General features: G+C 40.9%; 1 protein-coding gene across 1 annotated transcript in view; it reads left to right on the plus strand.

Annotated features, from left to right (window-relative positions):
- ABCA1 (ATP binding cassette subfamily A member 1) overlaps positions 1-18,487 on the plus strand; it is a 155,786-nt gene that overhangs the window by 7,588 nt on the left and 129,711 nt on the right. The window lies entirely within an intron of this gene.

The following is an 18,487-nucleotide window of genomic DNA, read 5'->3' on the forward strand; positions in this document are numbered from 1 at the left end:
TAAGACAACAGGATTGGTTATTGTTAGAGAGAGAATGATAAAGGGGACTGAAAGGGACGGATGGATGGGGAAAAAATAATGGGAAAAACCTGGCTGTCAGGACTGGGTGGTCAGAAGAGATTTATTTGCCTGAGGTGGACCTCTCTATGAAACATTCCTTTAGTAAATGTCTTGTATTCATTTTATTCATCCTAGGAATATTAGAAACTAGTCTTCTTTTTTTTTTTTTTGGACAAATACATGGAGCTCATTTTCTCAAATAAACATTTCACCAGTGGATGGCAGCATGAATCCAAATGCCTTTCTCAGTAGCCCAAGGTGTTCTTAAGTTTGGAGCTCTTATAAATGTTGATGCTGGCATGTGCTACTTAAGGGAAATCTGGCTTTACCAAACAGGTACCTTGGAGGCCAGTGGTTTTGTTTTGTTTTTTAAAGGGTTATTCAAAAAGGAATCACCAAAGTGTCACTTTAAATAGCAAGATTCCACCAAAGGCTATTTAAAAAGAAGATTCTATTTACTCATTCATGTTTACACTCAACTTTTCAGGAACAAGACTATTGTGAGAAGCAAAGTTCATCTAGATTGAACTGGAGTCTTCTTGTGTGGAGCTTCTGTTTAGTGACTTGGGCACTTATAGAAGCTTCGGTAGATAACTGTTGCAGGCTGTCAGGATACTGTTTAGAAAATGACTGTTTTAGTTACCCCTATATAATGTGTAGGTAGTTAGTCCCCCTCCTTTTTGATAAATGGATGGTATCTTAATGTGATGAGTTTGATACTGTTTGAAGGTCAAAAGAGTGGGTAAGACAGGTGTGCCCCTTACCTTTCGCCCGCACCTTCCTTTCATCCCAGGTCATAAATAACATCTGACTTATCAGAGGTGTGTCTGTGAAGAAGGAGACCAGGCCAAGATTTGATCTTCATTCAAACAGATGATTCCTACTGTGTTTGGCATGACTGATGAAGGTCAAATCCCTTCCCTGTGGAACCTCGTGTAGTTTGGGGTGGTGATTCTGAGTTAGTTGGCAAGTGAGAAAGGCTGTCTCCTTTTGATTTTGATTACAGTGAGACATCGCTCGAGTCCTAGGGTCCCTCAGAAAGTCCAGAACTTAAGACAGATTCTCACTGTTTTCTTCTGAAGGCTTCTGGAGGAGATGGTACACTCTCAACCGGTACCATGTTTCACTGTTTAATAGACCCCACAGGCAGCAAATTTGCGTTTATACCTAATTTACAATAATTCTGTGACAAATTAAGACTGCAGATCTGCTGCTGTGACCACAATCCAGTCCTGAGCTGATGTATGTACAATTCACGTATAACGGCATCAGTCATTTGTCCCCCTTGGTTGAACTTATTAGGTAGGAACAGATAATAATCTTTGACAGTGAGTAGATTTATGGACACCTAATCTTAGTTTTTTATAAAATGTCTGCTCTCCCTCTATGAGGCGCAGAATTTAGAATCCTATTAGTGAAACAACACATTTTTATTGAAGATTTATTTTATGAGAGGTAAGGGGCAGCTAGGTGGCATTGTGGATAGAGCTCTAGCCCTGGAGTCAGGAGGACTCGAGTTCAAATCCAGCCTCAGACACTTACAAATTATCTGTGTGACCCTGGGCAAGTCACCTGTTTGCCTAACCTGTTTGCCTCAGTGAAGAAAGAAATGCAAACCACATCAGTATTTTTGCCAAGAAAACCCCAAATGGGGTCAGGGAGAGACTGAAATGAATTAACTATAACAACAGTGCTGGATAGAAAGACTCTGCCCTCAAGAAGCTCACGCTTTAGTTAGAGAGTTAAAATCACCAGAAAAGACTGTCCAGCAGTGATTTAGACTCCACAGACCAGCCGTAAACATCGGTCTGTTGCTTTATAGTAAACCCCGGAGACACGTGCTAAAGTAATGTACAAATATGAGATAATAAGTGCCAGATGGGGGATACTGGACTTAAGTTAACTAGCATTTATGAAGCACCTAATATATGTAAGACATCATTTAATCATTGGGGATACAGCTCCTGCTTTCAAGGAGTTTACATTCTAAAGAAAAAATGAGGCATAAAAGGCAGCTGCAAAGGGTTGTGGTGTGAGGTAGGCTGGTCTGCTGGTGAAGTCTTGAGAATGAAGAATGTCTGGTTTGGGCCTTAAAAAAAGTTCTGGGAAAAACCGACCAACGGAAGAAGGACTCCACAGAGACAGAGAGAGAAGGCAGCTAAAGCATCAACACATTTAATGCTGCAGAAATTCAGAGGAGAGAAGGGCCTGGTAGTACTTTGCAATATCGCTGCTCACGGTAAACAAGGAGACAAAGGCTAGAGCCTGAACACGGCGTTTTGGTCCTTAGTCCGGTATATTAATGAAACTGAGATTCTGCCAGATGGGCCCTTGATCAGTTTTCAGAGGTCCTTTTAAATGTGGTAGTTGTGTGGCCTTTCAAGACCCAGTGTGACCGTGCCACGACATGTGACGAAACATGACGAAATGGCACGTCAAGTTACCTTGCCACTTATCAGAGGTTTAAAATATATAATATTATATGCATATAATATATAATGTATTTCCCCCCTAATCTGAAACCTCTGAGAGCTCTGCTGGAAACTCTTATCTGTGGTCTTTTGGACTCTTCTCTCCTGCAGAGGGATGTTAATCCGGGTGACACAATGTTGCTGACTAAATTTAGTTGGTCCATGATAGTACTAATTCTCCTCAAGGAAGAACCTGGAGTGTGAAGACAAACCTTGAGTCAGCCACAGTTACATGATCACCGTCTGGCCTGGTTTGCCTTGTCTGAGATGAGTGGCCTTGCTGGCCTTGCTCAGTTTTTAGCCACATTTTATGTGGATGTTCTCTGGCTATTTAGGAGTTCTGTTGACATGTACTGTTTCCACATTTCTGTTAAACTGGCCTCCTTGAGAAAGGATTTCTGCCTGCTCTAGACCCGTAGTAGTATTTCCCAGGGATCCTAGCGAGATCCTGTAAGAAGGATTGTGCTTGGTTCCTCTTTTAAATGGTGATAATTGCTCTCGGATGTTCTCACTGCCCTCATTGGATGATGGAGATAAGGGCACAGGAAAGGACTTCTGTAAAGTAGAGAGTAAATGGAAATACTGGAATTTACACTTATGTAGTCACTTAGCGGGGATTTTGTTTGGGTATTATACATTGTAATCCCCCCTCCCCTGCCTAAAACCCCCCGAAATTCACATTTAAAGAAGAGACGATTCCGTGTGTAAGCTAGAAGGAGCTTCAGAAACCATTTAGCCCAACCTCCTTACTTTACACATGAAGAAACTGAGGCCCAGGAGGTGCCTTGCCCAGGATCACGCAGGAAGTTATAATCTTAGGTTAGATTCGAATCCAGGTCATAAGATCATTGATTTAGAGCTATAAGCGACCCTAGAGGCACCCATGTCAGTTTACGGATGTGGAGGGTGGCTGTGACTTGCGTAAGGTCACAAAGCAAATATATGTGAGAGGCAGAATTTGAACCCAGATCTAAATGATTCCAAGCCCAGTACCCTTGAAGCAGTGCCATGGCCCCTCAAGACCCACTGTACTATATTATGTTCTGGTCTATACAGTTTGTTACCTGTTGTCTATTTTTCTTGAAAGCTGTTTCTGTTTTGGCCAGCAAAACATTTTATTTGCAAAAATCCTAACGAATGTGGTACTTTCTATGAGGGAAGTTTGGGACCATGAAAATACTAACATAAACGAGTCCATGCTTTCTAACAGCCTCTCCTATCAATAATATAGTTCACTTTGCCCATTTAATATTCGATAGCAGTTTTTAAACGTTTCTTCCAAGTTCAGAAGCCTATACCAGTGTGGTTTGAAAAGAGCATGGGCTTCGAAATCAGAAGGCCTTGGTCCACGTTCATGCTTCCACATTCATTCATTAGCTTTGGGCAAGTCAAAACATAGCAGAGCCTGCGTTCCCTCACCTATAAAACGCTCGCCTTTTACCCATCTCAAAAAGTGGCTGTGTGAAAACAACATCTATTTCAGGGTTTGTGTTTCTTCATCGGTAATGTGAAAAGGCATTATATTATTAGGTCACCTCTAAAGTGGTTTCTAATGCTACAGATTTTTATGTGAATATCCATGTATCTTTTTCTTTTGGTAAATTCTTCAGAACCGTCCAGTCGGGCGGCCAAAAAAAGTGGTCGATTCTGGTTATCATAAAAAGTGGCTGAACTTTAAACGTGGGACAGCAGGGCCTGGAATCTTTTTGTAACCATGTTTACAGGCAGGCACCTATTATCTGATAATGGGTGAAACTCTTATCACTTGATCTATTGATTGCATACCTAGCAAATGTCGGTGTGTGCTATGGGTTCACAAAGTTATTTCTGAACGAGGCTGTGTCTTCTGTCTATTTGCTTATTTGATTGAGAGTGGGCAAGGAAGATGGAAAGTGACGTATTTGGCTGCCAGACTCTAAGCAATAGAAGTTGGTGAATATGGAAACAACTGTATGCAGGTGTTGGCTTGACTGAACTGTTTGAGTTCTGGATTCCTGAGCCTGTAGGACTAGAGTTCAAGGTTCTCTCTTGTGCTGACTATGTACCATCTGACGGCGAGCACTTAACGGCATTGTTTTCCTTAATTTGTGTGTTAAATAGGGGTTCTGTCACCTTGTCTCTGACAAGTTCTAGATCTCCCCCACTGATTTCAGGAAGAATTTTGTGGTGAAAGGAAGGAGAGAAAGAAGATGGTAGTGTGAAAGGGTAGTAGATATGTGTGTGACGGGAGTGGGGTCAGGAGAAATCTTTTCATTTTTATTGTTAGAGGTTTGTGGGGAAAACCTCAGCATGTTTCTAGGCATAAGGAAAAGGGGGCTAATGGATAAAAAAAGATCAGATTCAACAGAGGGATGAGAAAATGAGAAATACAGAGACTGAGAAGTACGTAGTAAGTGAGAGAGTAGAGAAGATGCCATTGATACGAGGTCTAGGGGGTAGAGTTAACCTGGGAAAGGTGGAGGGTCATCTCAGTTTTTGAAACAGAAAGGAAGAAGTAAGGAATGTGGAGATGTTGAGGCTTAGGGGTGCTTGGGACCCCAAAGTACTGACACGACATGCTGGGAATTACCTGAATGAATTCTACCCAAGCCTTCTTTCAGCCAAAGGAAGGCAAAGTTTATTAAAGACTGGCCGTATTGGGTAGACCCTTAAGAAATCTCACCATTGGTTAGACTCTTAAGGAACCTGAGCCTTTGTGAAGCTAATGCCAGTGGGCCTGATTGAATCTGAGCTAGATTGAATGTGAGCACCTCCGTGGAGGCAAGACGATCTTATATACAGAAAGACTGTGGGAGGGATCTAGGAGGGCCAAGTAGTCTGGGGTGATGGGAGGGGAGGTCCAGGGAAGGGTGGGAAGTAGCAGGAGGCAATCCGGAGGTAACAGACAATGGAGGGCTAGGCTAGGTTAAGGGTAACAGATTTGGGTATGAAAAGCCAGATAAAGTGGGAAGATTCAAGGAGAGTTCAAGGTGTGGGGTGTTCCAGGGCCCATGGACAAATGGGTCTCAAATTCTTCCGGATAAGGGGTGAAGGTCTCAGCTTGGGCCTGTACCCTGTCAGAGATTCAGAGATTATTTAAGATGGAGACAAAGCTTTAGTCATAGCAATGTATATAGAGGCAGAGAGAAGAGGAGAAAAGGGAAAAGGGCAGAAAGGGAAGGGATGAAGTGGAGGTTTGGAGGGTATTCTGCTTGGACTCAAGGAAGTCTGGTTGCACTAGGTTCTTGTAGAAAGGTTTGGAATATTGAAAGGTAAATTTGATATAGAATTAACGGTAGATGAGTGAAAGGGTATTCAGACATCCATGAGGGTACAGTTCAAGTTAAATACATGAATTTTTGGCCTACTCAGTAAATATGATTTCCCCAGGAATATTTAGCATCTTCTGGAACAGAAACAGAAGACTGTGAAGATCACCCAGTAATGGCATGTTGGGGGTGGGAAGATTAAGGGGATGAACAAGCCTTGGGTAATAGCATGCCCGTATTTTATGGGTTGTAGAGATGAGTGTATGCAGCCAAGGTTGGGAGGGTATATGTGGGGAGAACTGATGGACCGGGAGAATTGGAAGGGTGGAATTGGAAAGTGCGGTGAGCGTGAAAGAATAGATTTAGCAGGTTTGATGTAGGGGAGAGAGTTATAAGCTTTAAACTTTGGAGGTGAAGCAGATCTGTGCCCAACGTGTGGTCATGCTGGTAGGGGGTTGGATATCTTTCGTTGAGAGGAGATTTATGTATTTAGAGTTGAATATACTGAAGGGCTGGAGAGGCCAGAGTGTCAAAGTCATCAACAGAGACTTGAGAGACATCAAAATTAATGACAAGAAAAGTGAAGGAAACAAAAAATGTGGGTCAGAAGTGTGTTTCCAACATGGCAGGAGTTGATAGAGACAACTTCATTCCATAAAGAAGATGATATATGACTGTGAACTTTAAGTTTTTGAATGGTTTTGGGTGGTTTGAAAGCGTCAATGGGGAAAAGAAAGGATTCTGCCCACCTCTTTTCTTCTGAGTGTAAGGAATGTTCCCCCCAGAGTGGATTTGGAGGAATCATTGTCTGGGGAAAGTTTCGTTTCAGGTGGGCAAGTAGTGAAGAAAGGCCTGCTGAAACGAGAGCGAGGAATATAGAAGGGTTTGCTTACCGTAGGGCCAAAGCTGCAAGCTGGCAAAAGGACAGTGGGCCGGCATGAGGAGGGATGTGAGTGAATCCAGGTAGCCTGAGAGCACAGGAGGAAGGAGTAGGAGAGGTTCTTTCTAGAATGAGTAGGTATAGGTACTTGGTAATGAGGGAGAATGCTGGATGGGCAGAGTTTTGTCCAGCTCCAATGCTCCTTTTCTGTAAGCTTAAGTGTGCTTTAAGAAGCTGATTTGAGGCAAAGAATCACGGAGAGCTCTTCGGTTTTTTATGACTTTTAAGATGCAGTTTGAAAAGTTTACCTTGATCATAGTCCCATCTGCTGGGAAGCAAGGTATCCTGTCACTGGATGCAGGGCAAAAGTCCTTTATGATTTTAGTACAGTTGCATCAGACTGGGAGAAGATGGGGCTAGAAGGACTGTCTGAAGGACTTCTTATCTCCACAGGTTTGAGCCAGAGAAAATGTTTTTTTTTTCTTGTATAGTTCTCAAAAGTCTATCTAAAAAGCCATCAGGACTCTCACCTAACCTCAAAAAGGAGAAAAATCCAATCTAGTTTTCATGCAATTAAAAAAAAAAGATTTCACAGAAAGGTTGCCTGTGGGGCTTGGAGGGAACTTGGTGAATTTGACAGCCTTCCCACGTCCCTCTGATGCTAGCATCGTGTTTGGCTCGGGTAAAGTTCGATGTTTTTCCTTGAAAAATAATGTTGAAACAGTGATTTCTTGTTTGGGGGAAAGGTTCTTCCCTCCAATCCACCACCACCCCCATAGTTAAAAGCAAATAGTTGTATTGTTTGCTCAGAGCCTACTTTGAAGGTTGTTCGGTGTTTGTTCAGTGAGGATCCAGAAGTGCCGTGTGTGAATGGACCGTCGCTAAAGTTTTTCATTTCTGCACAGTTCTGCAGCTGTCAAAATAGAGTTCTTTCTTTGTGATCTGTTTTCAGGGGCTCTGAATGACTATACTAACTAAAGCTGCTTCAGAGTAATAGATAACCCTAAGAATACACTGGCTTGGGAAAGGAAGACATTTTGGGGAAGTGAATTTCGCATCTTTAGCAGTCACGCTAGAAGAGATATGAACAACAGTAATAGCTCGTACTTATATAGCATTTTACAAATATCTCATTTTATATCCTCCTAATTGGTAGAAGATATTATTATCAGACCCATCACACTAAAGGGAAAACTGGGAGCCACGAGTTAAGTGACTGCCCTGGATCACACACGTGGTAAGTTTCTAAGGCGGTATTTGAATTCTTTCTGACTCTAGGAAGCCTAGTTTCCAGGACTCTTCCTGATTAGCTGCAAGCTAGGTGGAAGAGAGATTAGAGCGCTGGGCCTGGAGTTGGGAACACCTGAGTTCAAATCCTGCCTCAGACACTTACTAGATGTGTGACCCTGGGCAAGTCACTTAAGGCTTGTGGTGCCTCAGTTTCCTCATTTGTAAAATAGAAATTAAAATAGCCCTTGCCTTCCAGGGTGCTTGTGATGATCAAATAAGGTAAGATGACATTTGTCAAGTACCTTACAAACCTTAAAAGGACTGTATAAATGCTAGCTATTGTTATTAATTATTATCATTAAATGCATTTCATAGTATCATGGTATGGTGGGGAGAACTTAGAATTTAGAGTTCAAGAGACATCTGGCTTTGCATCCTGCCTCTGATGCTTATTAACTGTGTAACCACCGGGAATTACTTAATTTTTCTGTTCCTGAGGGTATAGATCTCTATTTGATGAGAATAATACAACCTGCAGTATGTACTTCACATAAAGTTCAGATGAAATACTTCAGGGTAGCCCAGGACCTGACTCAGAGTCACAGGACCTGAGTTTAAATTCTGCCTCAGAAACTTGATTTATCAACTGTGTGTGAATCTCTTAACTTTCCTTAGCATCACTTTCCTCATCTATAAAAGGGAGCAAAAATATGGCCTACACTAGGGGTTACTGCGAGTATCAAATAATATTATACAATGCACATGTAAAACATGCATGTATTCAAATATACATAATGTGTGCACGTGCATATGTTTATATAAATACATAAACACACACATGTTTATATTTGAACATAAATATTATATTTGCATATATGGCTGCATAGACACGTGTTATGTTTATGTGTGTGACTATGTGTATATATGTATATATAAATGCATATGTGTATATATGTGTGCACATGCGTATATACATGCGTGTATACACACACACACGTCAATGTGTAATGTTTTGTAAACCTTGAAGTGCTATGTGGCTCCTGCAGTATTTTTTTTTAATTGTATAGACGAGGACACTGAGGGTCAGAGAGATTAAGTGATTCCAAATAGTCGTCCATCTAGTTCGTCTCTGTCTTCTGTTGTTTTTATTATGACGCCTTCTGGCAGGTGGCAAATCATTTATGTATTAGTAGCCCAACAGACATTCTGCTAGTGATGAAGTATTTGGGGTTATTTTGTTTTTTATTCCTTAAACCATCCACAGAATATTGGAAACAAACAAACAAACAAACAAACAAAGGGGAAAGTCTCCAGCACGTTGAGTAGTTATACTCAACTGGAGGATCTCGGAAAGGACCTGGAGAGGAAGTGCAGCAGGACAGGAAGGCACAAAAGGGGGTGCGGTGGACTTATTGTTCAGGATTGTTAGAAGGGAGTGCCTGCACTGATAGATCACAGAGGTTTTATCAAAGATTTGTAGATATACCTGGAGTCAGGGGCCTGGGTTCAAGTGCTCGTTTTGTGACTAACCAGCCTTGTGGGCTTGCAGTTTCCTCATTTGTAATTTGAGGCACAAGTTTGGATGACAGCTGAAATCTCTCCTGGTTCTAAAGTCCAATGTTCTCTCTTCTAACATTTGGTGCGCTAAGGCTTCTTCCAGCTTTAACATTCTCCAAACTTCTCTGTCACTGCAATGCAGTCTTTGTTTATGTTGCTAGTGTGATGGATAATCGTAATGCCTTTCATACATTTATTACATACAATTTTCTGTTATTTTAGGATTTTTACTTCTCTCTCAAAGTTTAAATGCTTAAAACTAGTTTACAAATTCTGAAGTCAATCTAGCCCATTCTTTTATTCCTGTTCGACTCTGGGCCTAGCTTATGGTCTGTGCATTGTGTCTATTCAAGATATATTTGCCAATCTTATGGATTGTACATTCAATTGCATAATATAGTCTAGACCGTCAGGTATTCCTCGCCCGCTCCTTTTTTTTCCTAGTGAGGAGCAGGAGGCTAAACTCTTTTTGAGTGATTTTTGGATCATACTTAGGAGGCTCTACAACATTCTGCCAAATCTTTACCATCTCTAAGAAATCACTTTTACATTTGGTCAGTGGGCACACACGCACACACACACAAAATACCACCCTTTCCAAAAAAGTAAAGATGATGGTCACCCAAATGGCAGTTGAAAGAAGCACGGTAGGTGTGAGTGGGTTGCAACATGTTCGTTACAGAGAATTGTGCAAGAGAAGCAGTCTAAACAGTATGAGGAGAAGGTTGGAATCGAGGACCTACATGACCTTGAGTACCTCACTTATTTTCTGTATCTCCTCTCTCTATGATACTTTCCAGTTCTAAATATATGGTCCTTCAATGTCATCTGAGAGATACGGCATTGGGAAAAGGGTGGAACTAGTTATGTGGCAAATGTGAGGGGCGGCTGTGGTCTGACCACAGAGCGGATGCTCGACTTTTATCTGAGCAATGTCGAGGAAGTCGTTTAGACCCTCCCCAGCTTAAGGATTTATGGGAGGACATGGACGAGAGTTTCCTAGGATAAGAAGGCAGGGAGGGGAACTCTTTTTTGTTTAAGGCTGATCACAAATTTCAGTATCAAAGATAAGTATGTTTATTATATATATGTATATATTATGCATTTTTATATACGGATATATCACAGAAATCATATACACATACATACATTCATTATTATATGTGTGTGCATACACACCCATATGTACACAGACATACATCTATCACTCTGCTTTTTTTCCCTTCTAAATTTAGCATTTTAAAATTTGAGTTTTACTGTTTAAGCATGATTACAATTTAATACGGTAAGGATGTGTACTGTACCCTAAATCTAGGGGTCAGAGGCCCACTTCCCTTCCGCTGGCCATGTAACCAGTTTCACAGGATTTGAGGAATGCTTGGGGAGGGAGCAGGAGGAGACAGAACCAACATTAACAGACCAAAGCAGAAAGGAAAATAGGGTTAGAGTGATTGGGAGAGGTGTGATAATCTTACAGAATTTAGTGGCATACATAAAGAATTACACTGCCCGCTGCCCTAGACAGGGCGATGAGAAACTGTGAGATTTGATTTGAACTGAGCTGGTGAATCAGAGGGAGAGAGAAAAATTGTGGGATGAGTCAAGAAACCCTCCCACTGTGGAAAAAACGCAAAGAAGCAATATTTTACAGTGTAATTATGGGTGGGGCGGGGTCTTATAATAGAGCCTGTTTGGCACTCAGTCACAAAGCTGGTAAAGTAACTTCTTCCAGTGTATTACAGCCGCTGACAAGCTGATCCCCGCACACCGTTGACTTCCAAAGAGCATCCGTAATGTATAAATCAGAGAATAGCCATTTTCCATGGTGAGGAATAAAATGAACAAACTTAGGGGCTCAGTGAAAAGGCTCTTTCTTCTTTCATATACACGAACGCTTACAAGGCCCCATCCAGAGTAGATACATTTACCTTTTTTAGAATCAATCGATGAATCAACAAACATCTATTAAGCGCCTACTATGAGGTAAGCATTGTGTTAGGCACTGGGGATGGAAACTTTTAGTGCTGGGGAAAAAACAATCAGAAGGACACTAATGGGGAAGAGGTTTGATAAAAATTGGAATTGTAGAATGTAAGAGTTGGAAGCGAGCTAGGAGATTATCTAGGTTAATTTCTAGCTGAGCAGAAAATCTTCCCTTCCCCTTACAACATTTCCAATAATTGGTCTTCCAAGCTACATTCGAAGCTCTCCGGTAATGGTTGCCTCACTATTTTCCTGACGCAGTCCCTTTTTTTTGCCCCTTATACTTAGGAAATCGTTCCTGACACAGAATTAAAATCTACTCCCTCTAACTTCCCTTAGTTTCTCCTAGTTTTGCCCTTTGGAGCAAAATAAAACCAGTCTGAACCCCTTTCCACAAGATAACCCTTCAGACACTTGAAGCCTTGTTATCTCCAGGAGACCTTTATTAAATCCTGATTCGGCAGGTTTCCATTCCTCTCACTAGTCTGTTTTTGTTGCCCTCTGGATTTAACCCATCCATTTAGTGCCTCAAGAGCTTCGGGCTCTTAATTCTATATCATCTGGGGGGTTTTGTGGCATCTAAAAAATCTGATAAGCACGCCTTTTCTGCCTTCCTACAAGTTAAACAAAACAGGGCCTAGGAAAAGCTCAGCTGGAATTTGATACTTCCCATCAAGTTAATATTGATTCATTCGTCATCATCTTTTGGGCCCAGTCATTCCACTAATCCTGAACATCACCCAAATCATTCTGTTTTGCTCAGAAGGCTGATGTGAGAGATTTTTGTCAAATGGCCGACTGAAATCTCCGCCTGTCTACCATTCTCGTGATCGATCTGACAAGTACCCCTATCAAAAATGGAAATGAGGTTAGTCTGGCATGACTTAATGAATCCAGATTCACTTATAATGATCATCAATTCCTTTTTTTTAAGTGTTTGCAGACTACCCTTTTAACAATTAATTCTAAAGCTTTTACTAGGAATCAAAAGTCAGCTAACGAGTTTCTATTTTAAAGAATCTGATTTTTTTCCCCTATTTTTAAAAAATCATAACATTTGCCTGTTTCCAGTTTTGTGACACGCCTCCCTTTCCCTATGGATTTTTCTGAGATCACTGACAGTAGCTAAGTAATAACTCACACCAGCTTTCTAGGACTCAGGATATAGTTAGTCTGTATCTTTGCCAAGAAAACCTCAGATGAGGTCGTGAAGAGTCAGACATGACTGAAACATGGCTGTACGACAACAGTGAAATAAATTCATCCCTCATTTCAGCTCCCAGTTAATAAGTTTTATTCTACACTTAATTGCCTGAAGATGAACTTTCTTGGTAGAGAAAACAACAGAATGAGAATTGAGTAGTTCTGCCTTCTTTCTGCTGCCTGCCCCTCCTCCATCTCCCTTTCCCTCCTTCTCCCCTCCAACATTGTTCTTTTTCCTCCATTGTGGATCTTCCTTTTGCTGTTTAACCAGCCTCAGTGCATTCAGAGCTTTAGCGCTCCTGACACTGTTCCTACAGGCTTAACACGTTCTACCCGGATGCTGATAGTAGAGGACTTAGTGGCAGATAGTCTACATTCCTCTTAGTTTGCTTAGAGAAGATCTCTTTGATGACAGTTCCATCTCCCCACAGCCCTGCCAGTGAAATGTAAATGTGCTCCTTTTCCCCCTGCGACAACGCCAGCCACCTTTGGACGGAATCATTCTGGTTTGGGTTTCTCCTTAGTCCAAACTTCATTTATGCTCATCACAAATGGGGATAGGGAAGAATTTGCTCAAAGATCCCAGGAAGGGAGGGGGAAAGGATGGCGTTTGTAAAGTGCTTGCTATGTAAAGAATTGGGCTGGCACTGCGCTAACCTCTGAGCAATAGAGAAAGGTTTCTTTTACGGTTCGTTAAGAGCCTTCCCCCTAAAGCTCTGCTTTCCAGCAAGTTTTATCCAGCTGCTGTGGAATGCAGAAGGCTGGCTCTCCCCCAGGGATCCTAGATCCTGGAGTTTTGATATGGCTTCACTATCTTTTCACGTGCTTATGTTTTCTTAGCCTAGTAATGTGAGAGCTGACTATGGGGCACTCTTGGGTAAGGTGGCAGTAGATACTATTTCTACATACAACTAGCCCTGTCTTTCTGGAGATACTCTTTTAAAAAATAAAGTTTATTTTATTTTTCAAGTCCAAATACTAATGAGCTCTCCCAATTTCTATTAGTTATGTTCCAGAGAAATTTTATTTCATTTTTTTTCTTTTTAAAAATAAGTTTATTTTTAGTTTTCAACATTCATTTCCATAAGTTTTAGATTTTCTTCCCCTTCCTGCCCTCCCTCTCCCCGAGGCGGCATGCAATCCAATATAGACTCTACATACACATTCCTATGAAGCATATTTTCACATTAGTCATATTGTATAGAAGAATTAGAATGAATGGGAGTATAACCACGAGAAAGAAAAACATAAAACAAAACGAAAGAAAATAGTCTGTTTCGCTATGCTTTCAGGCTCCATATTTCTTTTTCTGGATGTGCCTGGCATTTTCTGGAGATAGTTTGAACCTAATTTACAGTGTGCCAGTTTCTATTGCATTATTATATGCCTATGTGGCTTTTTATCATTATTCATTGCTTTATGATAATCCTGTGTGGCTTTTTATCATTATATATGGTGTTGTGATACTCCTGTGTGGCTTTCTGCTTTAAGCAGAAGAAAAATAATCGCTATTTTCAGTGGAAAAATGTCTTTTGGGGTGATGGATCAGAAAAAAAATACTCCCGTATCTAAACCTAGAAAGCATCTTATTACATTTTTGGCATTAGAGTAGAACCTATCTGTAAGTGTTGGGGGACATGAACATCACCTTAAAAGTTAATCCTTTTATATCAATTTTATTTTAAGAGATTTTTATATTTCTGGAAACATAATTTAACCCAGAATAGATTTAAATCCATGTAATAATGGATGATTCTATAGTAAATTTTTATGGCATTTATAATCTTTTTTTAAAAAAAACTTTTTAAACTTTATTATTCTTGGGGTTTTTTTTGGAGGGGGGTCCTGCATTTTCTTTTGCAACATGGCTTATGTGGAGGTGTTTTGTGTGACTTTACATGTATAATCTATATGAAATTTGCATTTATATTCTTTACAATTTTAAAATGCATTTTAATTAGAATTAAAAAAAACCGAGTTTTGGACAAATATTCTAGTTAGATGTACACTGCAGAAGGAAGTGAATGAATGGAAATTGGTAAATTTTGATGTTTGAAATCGCAGGCTCATAGACCGAAAACTTGAAGATACCTTAGAGGTTGTTTGGACCAGTCCTTTTATTATATGGGTGAGGAAACTGAGATCCTTAGAGGGTGACTTCTCCAAGGTCACTCAATTAGTGAGGAATAGAACTGCCATTGGAACCCAATCTTTGAACTCCAGATTCAGCACCTCTTCCACAGCAGCATGCTGGCAATTAAAAATGGGAAGGGACAACATGGCATGGCAGATAGAGCCCCAGATTTGAAGTAAGCAAGATTTGTGTTCAAATTCCACCTCTGATAGTTAACCAGCATTTATTAAGCACTTACTGTGTGCCAAATACTGTGTCAGACACTGTAGATAAGAGGACAGGCCAACCTCCCCCCCATCAAAAAACAAAACAAATCCAAACAAAACCAACCAACATTCACTAGAGGGGTGACTGCGGACAAATCATTTCCCTGAGCAACAATTTCCTTATCTGTAAAATGGGGCTAATAAATCCCATAGTTACCTATCTCAGAGCGTGGTTGTACTCACATAAGACGATGCATATAAATGGTTTTGGACACTTTAAAGCATCATATGTTATTCGTATTTTATGCACACGGGTGCACATAGATATATACACATGCACACGTGTGTATAGATACACGTGTGCATGTGTATATGTATGTATCTATACACGTATACATACACACATACAGAGAGAGGGAGATCGAATTAGTGGGTTTTTAAATCAGCTTCACTTAACTTCATTTTTCTTTGTTAAGACCTAATTAGCCCTTTGCTCCACTCTTGGTTTAATGACTAGGGGACTCATTTCTTGGTTTTGCAGTTTTGCTTCAAGCTCTGTCAGAAACATCAAATTCTTGTTCTTTTAAAGCATGAATTCTTAACCTGGGTTTCTGGATGGATTTCTGAGCATTTCATGTTTTTTTTTTAATATTTTTGATATATATAAAATATTTTTAATATTTTTAATGTGCCTGGTTTCCTTTGTAAATCCCATGTATTTTATGATTCAATATATTATTCTTTTTAGAAGAGACTCCTCATTTTCACCAGATTGCATAGGGGTGAGGGGGAGATATCCATGACAGAAGAAAAGTTGAGATCTCCATTTCGAAAGTTAGCCCAGTCCTTTGCATGATGGCAAGAGGGAAATGGAAGCTAAACTTACAGCGCCTTTTTTTTTCTTTCCTTTTCTTCCTGTGGGTTATTTGGATATCAGGAATTAGATTGGAAAAACTAGTCACTGCAGACCCAGGGTTATCATTAAATTTCTTCCCTCAAGACCTCTTCCCTGAAGTCCGAGGGACTTCTTGGGTTCCTTTATGTGACCGTGAAGCCCATGCAAAACCACTGTACCATGTGCGGTCTTTTCCAATAAAGAAAAGCCGCCTTTTCCAACAAGTGACTGAAATTGGTACGTAAGGGTGGAATTGAGTTACCAGCTTGGGAATGTTGGGAAAGACAACGCGCAATATAAGCTTTTTTTTCTTTTTTTCCTCTTCTGTTTGTTTATTTGTTCATTTGCTTCCTTGGAAAACCGATGTGGAAATCCCACACTGGCCTTCGTCACTCAAACCTTCAGCCTTTGTGTGCCAGTGCTCCTCTTTGCACAGTTTTCCTCTGCGCTGATTTGCTGCCTTCCAGAATGGTGTGAGAGACCACGTCCAATGACCAGATGAGGATGATTTTGAGGGGGCAGTTACCTTTCCTGACTTCCCAGGCACGGTTCTGAGCTGGGTTGGGGCATTGAGTCCTGCATGCTCTGACCTTATCTTCTCAGCAGGAAATGAAGTATTTTCTCTGTGTAAGAAAGTGGAATACGGAGGGACACCTAGTGTTTAGAGAATTAGCAATCCCCTTTAATCTTTCAAGGATGGGTAATTCCATCCAATATTGTCCATGCTGTAGAACATAAGTCATTTTGAGTTGTTGTGGCTAGATATTTTGACACAGGTGGTCGGTACTTTAGTGATGCACTGAGGCTCGGCCTCGGGTGGCAGACCTCGGCACACTCAAAGCCTTGCTATTGTGATCAGACCTCTAAGAGTTTTATTTACTGGCGTAGATTTTGTGACTCCAAGGTCACCTCTTGGCCCAAGCAAGACACCGGAATAGGACTTTGGTGGAGGGTATCACTATTTAATTTTAGAAAGACACTGACCAAAAAGAGCCTTATTTATTGTCTTCTTCCCAGATTTGCTGCGTCATCCCTTGCTATGTTTCCTCAAAGCTCTAGCGCAGTGCCTGGCACATAGTAAGCGCTTAAATGTTTCGTGTCTATCTGTTTGTCTGTCTAGTCATCTCTCAATTTCTGTTTCCTCTGTGGGAGAGTAAGGTTTACATTTACACATTCGGGATTTCCTCAAGAGCTACCACTCTCGCGCATTAGATAGCTTAGTTTTCTTCCTTGTCCCCTAGTGCATTTTAGAAGCTGGAGAGCCAGTTGAATGCAGTATCTAACACAGTATCTAAGATCATAGATTAGAAGACAGTATCTAAGGACCATAAGGGTGTTTTTCTGTCAGAGGGAACACACCTCAGATTGGCTGCTTTCAAATTAGGGAGATTTAAAAAACAGCTGAAAATCCATTACAAAATAGAGTGCTTCGACTAAATGTTACCTTAGGTACCTAAAAGCATTCATTTGACTTCTAAAAGCACCTCACTTGTGTCTACAAATGGCTTATCAATTAGGAGAATCTGACTGATGTGCTGGACTATAGAATGCTTCTTACGGAGCCTGTCTTCTCCAGCTCTAAGGGGTCAACTTTGAGCCTTAGCATTCCTTACAGAACTCATAGGATGAGACTCTAGCCCCATTATTCTGAAGCCAGTTAGCAATCAAATGTGATCTGATATAGGATTAATGAGCTTTTCCCTTTCTTTTCCATTTTTCTGTCTAAGATTCTGCTGCTTCTTTTGGAATTAGCTAGGTGAGTGATTTGAAAAAAAGAAACAGGTCCTAATAAAATGCAGTATAAAGAGCATCACGTATGAGGACTGCAGAGACATCTGGGAAGGGCTTTATGCAAAAATGCTGCACGAAGTGGGTAGGGGGCGGAAATCAGAACCAGAAAAATGGAGCCCATATTACAGCCGCATGAGAGGAGAAAAGGAATGAGGATTGGACAAGGACCTAGAGAGAGAGACTGAAAAATTGTTAGGACGCTTTAGGTGTTTAAATGGATTCATTAAAAACCTTTGTTTGGACTTGTGATTTCACCAATGTAGGGAACTCTTCCCGATGTGAAAACTTCTTTCGCTGTATGTCTAGCTGTTTACTGCTCATTGTCTCCAAGAGTTACCTGGACAGCGAAAGGTTAGAAGGCTTGGTCACCCTGGGGGCTCATGATGCATGACATCCTTCTAGGACTCAGGGCAAAGACCATTAGAGCTGAAGGGAAACTCAGTTTCAGCCTCTTAATTTTACAGATTAGGGAACTGAGGTGCCGGGAGGTTGGAAGAATTGCCGAAGGCTCCTTGTGAGCAAGCTTCAGACGGCGGGTATGAACCTAGGCCTTCTGATTCCAGACTGAAGGTTCTTTTTGCCTCCTGACCAAGTTTAGCCGATTGCGCGGATATTAAATTCAAATGTTTTCTTGAGTGTGGTTAACTGTTTCTCTGAATGAGGTCGTGAACAATGGGGAACCTCTTTTATCTTAGAAATCATACCCACTCCTTCCCTGCTCATCTTCTTTCCCTTCCCTTCCTGTGATTTCCTGGGAGCTCCCGCTGAGAACCAGTTGGGAGCTATTTCTTCTCTGTGATTTATAGATAGTTTTTGCAGAGTTGAGTGG

This window comes from Trichosurus vulpecula, chromosome 9, assembly GCF_011100635.1.
Source record: "Trichosurus vulpecula isolate mTriVul1 chromosome 9, mTriVul1.pri, whole genome shotgun sequence".
NCBI lineage: Eukaryota > Metazoa > Chordata > Mammalia > Diprotodontia > Phalangeridae > Trichosurus > Trichosurus vulpecula.